The 11,549-nt window shown below is 55.2% G+C and overlaps 1 long non-coding RNA gene across 2 annotated transcripts in view; it reads left to right on the top strand.

Annotated features, from left to right (window-relative positions):
- The first annotated feature begins 8,815 nt into the window (after positions 1–8,815).
- Positions 8,816–11,549, top strand: part of LOC309647522 — a 35,206-nt gene continuing 32,472 nt past the window's right edge. Inside the window, exon 1 of one of the 2 annotated variants that reach the window (XR_014256140.1) lies at positions 8,816–11,335. This is a non-coding gene — a long non-coding RNA (uncharacterized lncRNA). The remainder of the gene's footprint in view (positions 11,336–11,549) is intronic. The other variant, XR_014256139.1, reaches the window with a different exon arrangement.

Raw genomic sequence — 11,549 nt, 5'->3', positions numbered from 1 at the left:
CACCCGCTGGACTTGCCCGCGTCCCAGACGCCACTCTTCCGCTTCTTCAGCACATGTTCTTACCAACTGTCTTCACAGCCGTGGCCTCCCCTGTCCTGAGGTTGGAAGGACGTTGCGGGAAAGAGGGCCTTAGCACTGGGAGAGCGAGGGTGAGCCCACCTGAGGGTGGAACGGGAGCAGGATGGCTGCGTGCAGGCCGCGTCGGGAGGCAGGCCGCTGAGAGGGCCGTCCGCACACACGTGTCACCTGGGGCCGCAGCGGGGAGGACCCACTAGGAGACGAGTATAAGACGGTGCGCTTGGCGACCTGGGCTCAAGTCCTCGTAAAATAAACGGTGCACTAGGGATGAAGGCCGAGCTGGCGGGCCACATCCACCTGGGAATCCCAGAGGTGCGTTCCCCCCGCCCTGCGTGGTCCTCGGCAGTTCACAAGACGAGGGGTGCACTGGGGTGAGAAGTGTCCCCCCAGATTCGTGTTCTCCGGAACCTCAGAATGCGACCTTATCAGGAGACAGCGTCCTTGCGGATGTACTAGTCAAGTTAGACGAGGTCATGGTGGGGAAGGGTGGGCCCTTCATCCAGTGGGATCGAGGTCCTTCTGAGACGAGGAGAGGAGGTGCCGTGTGCGGCGGGGAGATGCCGGGTGGCGAGGGGCTCAGGCGTGGAGCCAGGGAAGAAGGGGCACCAAGGGCTCCCGGGTGCCGGGAGCTGGGAGGGGGCGCCGCCCCGCCGGCCCCTGGATCTCGGCCTTCAGCTGAGAATGGCGAGAGTCCATTCCTGTGGCTCTGAGGCAGCCCGGGACGTGGACACAGAGGGTGCAACCGCTTCTAATGGGCACAGGGGGAGGAGCTCCCGGGGGAGCCGGTGGCGAGGGTTCGGCGGAGGAGGGCGCCCCCGAGGGCTGAGTGATGTCTGGGCTGGATCCGGGCCGCGCGGAGGGCGGGCCGTGATGGCTGAGCCCTCCCTTCCAGCAGACGTCAGCGGAGTTCCGGCACGTCTCTCCCCGCCCAGCGCTGGGCTCCAACCTTGCAGGGTTCCAGCGGGCAGAGCTGCGATTTCTTAGTTTTTCTTGGCTACAGTTAGGCTTCCAGCCGGGGTGAGCCGTCCCCTCCACCCCGACTGGAGCCCGGGAGCGCGTGCGCGGAGTGAGTCGCCGTCGGGCGGCGCTTTATTCGGGCGCCCAGGCCTGGGGCGCGGAGGCCCCTCTTTCTGCAGCAAGACACGTGTCTGAATGTGAAATGTCATTAGAGCCTCATTCCTCCGGTGCTGCTTCTTTTTAGAATAACAAAAACACATCAGTGGTGAGTTTCAGTGTTATTTTTAATAAAAGAAAACCCTTTAATTTACATATATTTAAGGCTAAGTAAATGAAAATGCATTATGTTACCACTGTTCTAGGGAATAATGAGCCCACAGGGTTCAGAAGAGCGTTTGCTTTTCAAACCCCGCACGCCCCCAGCTTAGGCCTACCGCTGGGACAGGTCGGGGGCAGGGGCCACGCTCCTGCTTTATGAGCTGGGCCGGCAGTGCCCCCAAGGGAGGCTTGGGGACAAATGGATTTGACCTCAAGCCTCAGCCCCAAACCTGGTTACCCAGGGCGCGCCCTGTAGGTGCGTGGAGCCCACTTCCTGGTAGGTAGGCCCAGGGGTGGCCCTATGGCACGCGCCTCCCTCTCCCAAGAGCCGGGCTGGTGGCACTGCCCCTCTGCTACCCACACAGAGCCAGCCAGGAAAACAAAAGAAAGGGCACAAACATACCCGTGTGCATACACATGAACACGCACTTAGATGCACACACACTTCACTTCCTGCGTTTTATTACAAGAAACATGTCCTCGGGATCACTGAAAACCAACATCTCCAGACCTTCATAGGAGCCTGGCATTTTCCGTCCTCCTAAGGGTCCCCAGAGAGGCCGCGCTGGAGGCTCAGGTCGCCTCCAAGGTCCGTAGGGTCCGAAGTCCTGCCCCGAGGAAGGTCAGCTGGTGGTGGTGTCACTGTGAGTCCTTCATCACCAAGCACCTGCGCTGACGTCAGTGGCGGCCAAGCCGCCTCCTCCAGGAAGACGCCTCCTTGTCCACCTAAAGGAAGAGGTAAACTGAGGCAAGTGCAGACAACCAGAAAGTGAGTCTGTCTGGAACTAGCACAGGAATTGCAATTAGGGAAATGCACATGCAGCCTCTGCAGGTGAGGCCTTGAGGGTTTGGGCAGAGTCCAAACGGCAAGTCCGGTGGCTTGAGGACAGGAGAGAGTCTTGGCGGATGGTCGCTGGTCGGGAGGTGGGTTTCGGTTTTCCGTAAATCGGGCGTTTGGGGAACTCGGTCTTTCCCTTCTTAGGCCTCCTTTCCACATGGGCGCAAGTGTGAGGTTCTTCGTTTCACATCCCTGCTTCCATTTTAAGCTAAACTCCTTTCGTGTTCTCTACCTCGAGGGCGCATTTGGGTCTGGGAGGCCCCGGGTTCTCTGCCCCTCACGCCCCGCGGCCGGGCTGGACCAGAGGAGGGAGCCGCCAGCTCAGACGCCTCAGTGCTCCCCCGTCCCGCCCAGGACCTTCCCCTGACAAGTTCCAGACGCGCCCACTGCGGAGGAGACTGCGGCCTTGCTCACGAGAGCTCTGACGTGGGTCTTGCAGCGTCCTTCACAGCCCTGGAGCCAGTGGGCAGGGCGGCGGGTGGGGGGATGGAGCCGGCCACCTGCAGGCCAAGAAGTGCTGCAGGAGACCCAGCGGAGCTGCCGCCAAGGCGCAGTCCCCTGGCCTTTCTGTGACATTTACCGCCCTGGGCAAGGACACGCTCTTTTCTCTCTGTTTCTGTTTTCTCCAGTTAATCGGGTGACTTGAAAAGAAGCCAGATAAGCGCATTGTTTGCCTGACAACACCCTGATGACACTGTCTGCGGAGACAGGAGGGACACCCTCCCTTTCTGAGCGGTGGCGTCTTTAGGGAGGCCTTGTGTCACCCCTCGCTTCTAGGTTAATGACCACAGAAAACCTGGGAATGGGGAGCTGTAATTTTTCTCCAGAAAGTACAGCTATTTTTACGCCCATGAAAGAGCTTCGAAGGACTCCGTTTTGCAGCTCAGTAGCATGATAATTTTCCTAGAAGGGCTCTCTGTGCTCCTATTTGAAGGACACGTCCTGTGCATTTGATTAAATTTGGGCAGCAGGTTCCGAACTGGACTGATGAAATCCACTCCCACCTCGCAGTGGCCCATTGATGTCAGTGAAGACGCAAGCGTATCCCCTGGAGCGTCTTGCGGGGCATCTGCCTATACGCCTGGCCTCCTTGGTGCAGCTCCTTTCTGCTTGGGAAATCCTAAGCCGGCATTTGTTTACCAAACAGCACAGGGTTATCTTCAACGTTTTGGAAAGGAGCGCCCTTCAGGGAACTGGATGGGCGGTCATGTTTCAGCCCTTTATTATGAACCCGTGTGAACCTCATGGTGTTTAAAAAGGGGAACCAGGGAAACAGTCTGCACTGAGAAGCCGGAGAAGGGCTAGTGTTCCTGCTGAAATTTCCCATGAAGGACACACTGCTTTCATGGTGGCCACATCTCCCTGTTTCCTCTTGTTTTTAAACCGGGTGAAACTGGAAAAGTGATTCTTTTTAGAGCCTGGTTCCGGAGCGGTTCTCCTGCTGGGCCAGACCGTCCTGGGGGTGGGGGGCTGACGTGCCCCGAGCCCGCATCCACGGGTTCCCTCGCTTTGTCTCAGGAACGCCTGCCCTGAGAGTTTGTTGACGGATGGCCTTTGGCACACTGTTCAAAATCTTCTGCCACTCAGAGCGGTCGGGAAAAGTTATGTTCGAATCTTCCTGCTCCTCCCTTCTCTCCCTGTTTAGATGCAGGCTGCCCAGGCGGGTCCTGACAGGAGGTGGAGAGGGTGTGGGGGCCCCAGAGCAGCTGCCGGAGGCTCGGAAGGGCGATGCTAAGCCAGAAGGACGTGCCTTCCTGTCAAATCCTGGGTCCTCTGTGTGGGAGGGGCCTCGAGCTGGTGGGAGAGGAAGACCAGGGCTGTGAAGAAAGAGTGCCCACTTTCCCGGTCTGCGGGGCGGCAGGGTGGGGCATCTTGATGCACGCAGACACCGCTACTTCAGGAAGCTCTTCGCTGTCTCTGTATCTTTAGTACAACGTCTGTGATTATGCAAGTGGTGCCCGTGTCTCCGTGGACAACTAGCTCCGTGAGGGGGCCACGCTTTCCTCGTCGGGGGTTCCCCGGGAGAACACAGGACCAGCCCACAGGACCACTCGGGGAGGGATGGCTCACGGTCAGTGTGGTTTGGCCCAGGTACCACCTGGCCACGTTCCCCAAGGTCCAAGGCCAATGCCAGAATGTCCTTTGAGGATCCCACCCTGAATGTTTTGCAGGTCAAAGCAGGTGACTTATCAGGATGGTTTTGTTTGCTCTTTAAGGAAATCATCTCAGTAGGGATTTGTGGGGCTGTTTTCCAAACTGAAGGCAAAGCTATCTGCTAAACTCATTCCTTGGGTTACAGAAAGCTAGCGTTTGGGAGTGAGCAGATACGGGTTAGGCACAGAACCCCCAGCCTCCCTTGGCGGGGAAGTCGTCAAGTGTCAGAAGCATGATAGCAGCTGTCAAAAGTGCATGAAATCAGCTCTGCAGATGGTGAAACAGAACTCACAGTTTCCTTTGTTCTGTGACAGGGTGAACATTTCAAATTTTTCATCAAAGAGGAAATGGAATTCCAACACTTCCACATCGAAATAGCGGGTCCCGTCCCCCCTCTCGCTTCTCACAACCAACAGTGAGTTGTGTAGAGCAGATCAGTCCTCTAACCCAAGAGGACAGACTGGCGGACAGAGGTGCCTCCTCCCCAAATACGCTTTGTTTGGAGTAAAATCTGAAACCGTGAGTTGGGCCAAAGGCGCATTTTCGGATGTGACCCCAGGCCCAGCCTCCGCGTTCCGGGCCTCGGCCTGGCTCCTGCACGCGGTTGAGGGTCTCCTTGCAGAGAAGAGGCTCGCGAAGACCTGCTTTGTCCTCACCGCTCCCTCGTTCTGCTTCCCGGCCTGTGACAGACCCACCCTGGTGGCTTCAGCCCCGGGTCGCGCTCGCTCCCCTGCCCTCAGGGGTCCTCTTTGGGGCAGCTGCCTGCGTCCCAGGTGGGAAGAACGAGGGAGGAGCAGGACAGAGGACGCAGCGGGTCCCTCAGAAGCTCCCCTTCTCGGGGCAACCTTGACTGAGCGTGTGGAGCGGTTTCATTGCCTTAAACTGGCTCTGAAGGTCAGGAGGGTGTGACTGCGTGTCAGGCGCTTGCAGAAACCCTGCTCTGGGGGTGGGATGGGGGGAGGCCGTCTTCCCGCCTCTGCTCAGACCAAACGCCGCGTGGAAGAGTGAGCAGGGCCCCAGTTCTTCACGGGGTGAGGATGCGCCGGGGCGGACGGGCAGGGCCCTGCTGTCTTCTCTCTCCACTGACCGGCTGCCCCGGACGGGGAAGGACGGGGCCGAGGAGTGGGATTGCTGGGTCATATGGTAGCTCTATTTTTAGTTTTTTAAGGACCCTCCGGACTGTTCTCCATAGTGGCTGCAGCAATTTACCTTCCCACCAGCAGTGCAGGAGGGCTCCCTTTTCTCCACACCCTCTCCAGCGTTTGTTACTTGTTGTCTTTTTGATAATAGCTGCTCTGACAGGTGTGAGGTGATAGCTCATTGTGGTTTTGATTTACATTTCCCTGATGACGAGTGATGTTGAGCATCTTTTCAGCTACCCGTTGGCCATTAGTATGTCTTCTTTGGAAAAATGTCTATTCAGGTCTTCTGCCCACTTTCTATTCAGATTGCTTGTTTTCTTGATATTGAGTTATATGAGTTCTTACGCTAAATGAAATAAGTCAGACAGAGAAAGACAAACCCTGTATGTTTTCACGTATATGTGGACTCTAAAAGACAAAACAAATGAACAAATATAACAAAACAGAAATACAGATATAGAGAACATTCTAGCGGTTGCCAGAGGGGTGGGGGGGTGGTGAGGGGAAGGGTGAAATAGCTGAGGGGGATTAAGAGGTGGAAAATACCAGTTATAAAATAAATAAGTCATGGGGATGTAATATACAGCACAGGAAAAATAGTCAATAATATAATAATAACTTTCTGTGGTGCATATAATCTATAAAAATATTGAATCGATCCCTGTGTTGTACACCCGAAAGTAATATAATATTGTAAGTCAACTATACTTCAATTATAAAAAAGACTATTAAAACAGGGCAGCTTTGAAATTTACATACCCATGTCCAGATGTGGGTTTTCCTGTAGCTGAAGGAGGTAAGGAATCAGTCACAGTGTACCTTTAATTCATGTAAGAAAGTAAGCTTGTCTGATATATTTTGTAGACTGTCATGTTACGGGATCCAAATAAATATACTGTGAGGTCCTGTGTACATTTTCCAAATAGATATGGTGGAAGAGCAGCTCTGCGTTGCACCTGTCTGGTCAGCCTTGAGTATAAACAAAGTCGCCATGCACATTTCTCTGGCTGTACGTGCCTTAGACTTTAATTCCAAATGCTCGAAACCCAACCAAAACTAACTTGAGCAAAACAGGGGCTGTCCTCAGGTGGTCGTCCTCTGTGTGCGTCTGTGTCCTGATCTTCTCTTCTTCTAAGGACGCTAGTCAGACTAGATCAGGGCCACCCATGTGGCCTCATTTTAACTAAATCGCCTCTTTAAAAGCCCATCTGCAAATGCAGTCACATTCTGAGTCCTGGGGGGGGTTAGGGCTTCAACATAACGATTTGGGGGGAATACAGTTCAGTCCACAGCAGCAGCCTTTCCCATCCTTGTCCTGCACACATGAATGTAGGAAAAGGAATGCTCTTGTCCCCAAATAGGTGGCCAGGTGTATTTTGCAGTGAAGCTCAGAGCCAATACCATCAGGAATCTGAGTTCAGCCTCGTGAGTTTAGTAGGTCTTTGTCAGCCAGGTTTTAGGAATAAGAACAATGCTTTCCAGTTTTAAATATCTAAATATAACCTCTGTGTTATCGTTTTCTTTTTAGGTTTTCTATACATTTTTTCATAATTTAAAAGCATGGTAAGAAAATAAAATTGTTGAATGCTTTTAAATCGAGAAACTGAAAAAATGAAACTGAAACTGAAAAAATGTGGAGCCCTGGTCGTTTAAAATCGACACGCGCCTTCCCGGGAGTGCTTTTTGTGGGTGTGTGCACGTGCTCCAGAGAGAATGCTGTCTCGGGTGGACCCCCTGCTTCTGGGCGGTGGGGCGGGATCCCGGTGGCCTTGCTCGGACACACACCTGTCATCAACCTTCGGTGGATTTCGGGGATGGAAACATTTCCCACAATTAAGGTGCAGGGAGAGGATTAATCTGCTGCTTGTAATCTTGTCAGAAATGGGATGCTATAATCTAGCGGTTGGCTGAAGTCCAGCGGCGGCCCGCTTGGCCGGGCCGGTGGAGGTGCCGTGCCTTGTCATCTGCTTTCCTGAGCCCTCTGTACCTGCCGCGGGGTGGACGGGAGGTGAGGGCGTGATTGATTCCCAGCCGCTCACAGGGCCTTGAAATAGCTTTTGTTGTTGGCTGGCTGAGGCTGGCATATGTTGGGAGTGAAAGAAAACAAAGTCCGGATTCTGTTTTCCTAAAACCTGTTGGGCAGGCAGCCTCCGCCGCAGGGTGAGGCGGTGCCTGGGGAAGCGGCCGCTACCTGGCACGTCATCGCGACATGTCTTCACCGTAGACTGTCCCACCTCTGCCTCCAAACAGGTTCTGGGAAACGTCTGATAAGCTTGATTAAGGGTACATTCCCTACAAGGACTTAGGGCTCTGAGGATATTTATGAAGCAGAATTTCTGTTGACTTTGATCCTTTTGGATGGTTAAGTGCTAATAAAATGAGACTAAGCTGGCTTAGATGTCTCCCAGCTGCTGTTCTGAGCCCGCCGACAACGGATGAGCATCAAATATTAATCCCTCCCTGGTGTCCTTCCCACTCCGGGCGCTCTCACCCGAGCACCAGGCCGGATGGGCGAGTTTGTGCCGAGGGTCTTCTCGCCTGGCCTTCCTCGTTGGTGACCTCATTTCCTCTTTGCCACCGGCCTCAATTCACAGAAGACCCGTAGGCTCGGAGTCTTAGTAAGTGCCCAGGCTGGACAGGCTCCACGTGGTCGGAGGGGATGGAGAACCACCCGTCCTTTCCCGGAACCTTCCCCGGAAGCGGAGTGCGAGTCGAGCTGGGCTGTCCTGGGACCGTGCGGCTTTGCCGTGACTCTCTCATAGAGCGTGCCACACCAGGCACTGGCTTTGTCTACCAGGCAAGCTAATTAGCCATCAGTGTATGGGCTGCTGTTCTTTCCGAAGGATGATAGTTGAGAACATTTTCTTTAAAAGAGTCGCCAGGCTTGGGTTCCTGGGAAAACAGATTTTGGGACCAGGTTTTGCATGTGGGAAGTTTACTGGGAATTCTCCCGAAAACAGCCTCTGTGGGGGGTGGGCCGGGCAGGGCTGGGCAGAGGGAGGAGCTGAGGGCAGTGAGGCCCCAGCCAGGCCTGGGTGGGGCTCTGGGCAGGGGCACCCCCCAAATACTGCGATCACCCCTGTGTCCCGCTGCATCATCTGCTCACGAGGGACCCGCCCCGTGGGGTGGCTGAGGGGGAGACAGGAGTCTGCAGGGGGAGAGGGCATTGGGCTGGGGCCCCTCCCCGGGGGTGTATGACCCTAGAGGCACCCCTCCAGCTTGGACGGACTGCTAGGGGTCTGTGGGCCTGAAGACTGGGTGGACCTGGCCGTTCCCTTGCAGGACGCAGTCATGGTGACGTGGTTCCTTGACGTCCACTGACACGTGCTCCGTCTCTGCGAGGGCCCTGCAGCAGACCTGACGCCTTCCCTCAAATCGTGCATAACTCTTGGCTGTGGGTAGCACGGCTCCTGAACCCTGGGGTCCAGGGTGAGGGTCTCCCATTGGCATGCACCACTCAACGTGACGTTTCCCCACCGTGGATATTTCTAGTACCCAGTACTGGGGTCTCCCAGGCCACAGGGTGCATGGGGAGGGCCTTGCACCACCGTCTGACCCTGCCTTATGCCCCTGCCCTTCTCGGGGCCCACAGAGCTGGGCATTTTATGTCTCTAGGTCAGTGTTGGAGCCCATTGCCCAGCCTGCAGTATGATGCCTGCAGAGCCCAAAGATGGCCCTGGGCCTGGCCCCTTCTACATGGTAGACGCCCGAGTGGTGACCATTTCCCCTTCCCTTTGGAGGGCACCTCCCAGCCCTAGAAGTGCCGGCTCCTGGGGTTTATTTCCCACCCTCCGGAGTGCGCGTGTCTCAGCGTGGCCTTCAGTTCTGGCTCCTGCAGTCTGATGGCCTCGATACGGTGGACCGGTGTGGGTTCTGCGGAGGACTTGGACAGTCCACGTCCCATGGCACCCCCGTGGCAGAGCGCAGGGAGTGAATGCTGCAGAGGCACTGTGTGTCCACCCCAGGAGAACCTGAGCCGCGTCTGGTCCCCCTTGTCAGGGGTGGACAGGGCGCCTTCCAGGTCAGTGTCTGTCTCCAAAGTTCCCGATGCCCCGGAGCCTTCCCTGGTGGGGTGGCCGCACTGGGCACACAGCTGCTCGGCTGAGCCTGCAGCCCTCGGGCTCCCTCGAGGTTTCGTAAGGACGCACTGATGAGCTAAGGGGAGACACCCTCGCATCCTTCAGGTCCTGCAGAGCGATATTGTCTTTGACTGGCTAATTTATGTGGGGAGTCTGAGGCTTCCCGAACCCTCTCCACGCTGATAGCTCTCACCCCACACTCTAGGAAACCACCCACGTCCGTTCCAGCTTTACGGAGTGTATCCAGTCCGGGTGTACACGTAGGAATCGGGCAGATGACCGTCGGGCAGGTCTGTGGCCCAGTGGTCCTGAGGCAAGCGGGGCGGGCGGGCTCCATTCAGTGTCTGCTCTGATGGGGGCCCTGACGATGCCCTGTGTCTCCGGGTATCCATGCTGTTTTGACCCTGGTTCCTCTGAATGTTGGGATACTCTCCTTTCCGTATGGTACCGTTACCTAGAAGGGCAGTAGGTCCATTTTGAAAGGGTCTGAGGGACTAATTACCGTATGGGTTGGATTTCATGAGAAAACTAAATATCGACTGTGAAGGCCACAGAGGCTTAGAGTTTGTTACAGCAGTGAGCCTTACAGCAGTTCCCACGACACGTTGTGGGTGCTTTAGAAGAGGCTGCTGCAGCGACCTCACGGCTGCCCTCCCCAGAAGGGATTCAGGAAATGTTGACTTCAACTCTGTAAGCTATTAATTAGTGTGTGCTTCCCACTCCCGTGTGCCAGTGGGCATGGGAGCTCAGGTGGCGTCAGTGTAGCACGTGGCGAGCCTTACGGAAGCCAGTTAGGAGGGGTGAGGCATGAGGGGCACACCCGCTCCTCTTCCCTGTGCTGCAGCGATCACCGTCCGCGCCGGTCACACTGGTCACGGGTTCCATTGCTTGTGGCCCGGAGCCTCACAGCATCACAGGCTGGGTGGGTGTGGGAGGGGCGAGGCTGACCCTCGGGAGTGGCGGCCCTCTCAGCGGGAGGTCATGGCCCTTCCTCAGCGTAATAACAGAATGTCTTCTGTCCGTTTCTCCATAATCTTTTACCCAAGCTGGGTTTCCCCATCCACTGCCCTCATTTCCGACCTGACGCCACGTAGACTTCCTTGTCCCGATGTTAGCGTGTATCTTACCTAGTTTTAGGTCCTGGCAAACATTTTTTCAAGCATACTGCTTCTTTTGCAGTTGCTCTGTTTTTGTAAACCCACCCTAATACTTTCCGCTTGCCGCTTATTCTGTAGAAAGCAGAGCTCCTGATAAACGAGAGAGCCATTGCAGAAGTGCACTTGAACTGCTGGGAATTACCCAAGAGAATGACATGTCATGCAACTTTATACTTAACAAGGTGATCTCGGTGTAAAGCTGGGTACATTTTTATTTGGAAGACTGTACATATAAGTATAATGATTTAGCTAAATCTCTTAGCTTGTACCTAGAATTTTGGTTCAAAAATACAGCTTTTAACCAAATGGGTAAGTTTCCTAGGGGATGTGGGATTTGGATTGGCCTTTTGAGTAAGGCTGAGTGACAGGTTTGGGGCAGCAAAGCGTTGCAAACAGGGGCTGGGCTAAGCACAGACGGGGGTTGGGTGGGGCAGCACGGGTGAGCGTTTTGGGAATCACAGGCTCCCAGGCCGGTTCCCTCTCTCCTCGGCTTGACTTGCCCGCGTGTGGACAAAGCAGGGCTGGCAGAATGTCCACTTCCTGTTAGAGACGATGTTTCCTTCGTGGCTTCTTTGGCTATTTTGTTATTGTGTGATGCTCATCGAACACCAGGTTTGTGAGTGCGGGAGGTGGCGTGTATAATTAGCAGAATCCCCGGCTTTCGTCAGTTTAGACGTGAAAATCTGTGTAAGGAAAGTGGAACAGAGCAGAGCCGGCAGGGGGGGAGGAGGGCGACTCGTGCTCGGGGCGGTTCAGCTCGTAAACAAGTGCAAACGATTCCCGTGGACCTGTCGCAGACGTGCACACAGACGGTTACCTACCTGTC

The sequence above is a fragment of the Balaenoptera physalus genome (genome assembly GCF_965194825.1).
Source record: "Balaenoptera physalus genome assembly, chromosome: 18".
Taxonomy (NCBI): domain Eukaryota; kingdom Metazoa; phylum Chordata; class Mammalia; order Artiodactyla; family Balaenopteridae; genus Balaenoptera; species Balaenoptera physalus.
This window is presented reverse-complemented; position numbering and strand designations above follow the sequence as displayed.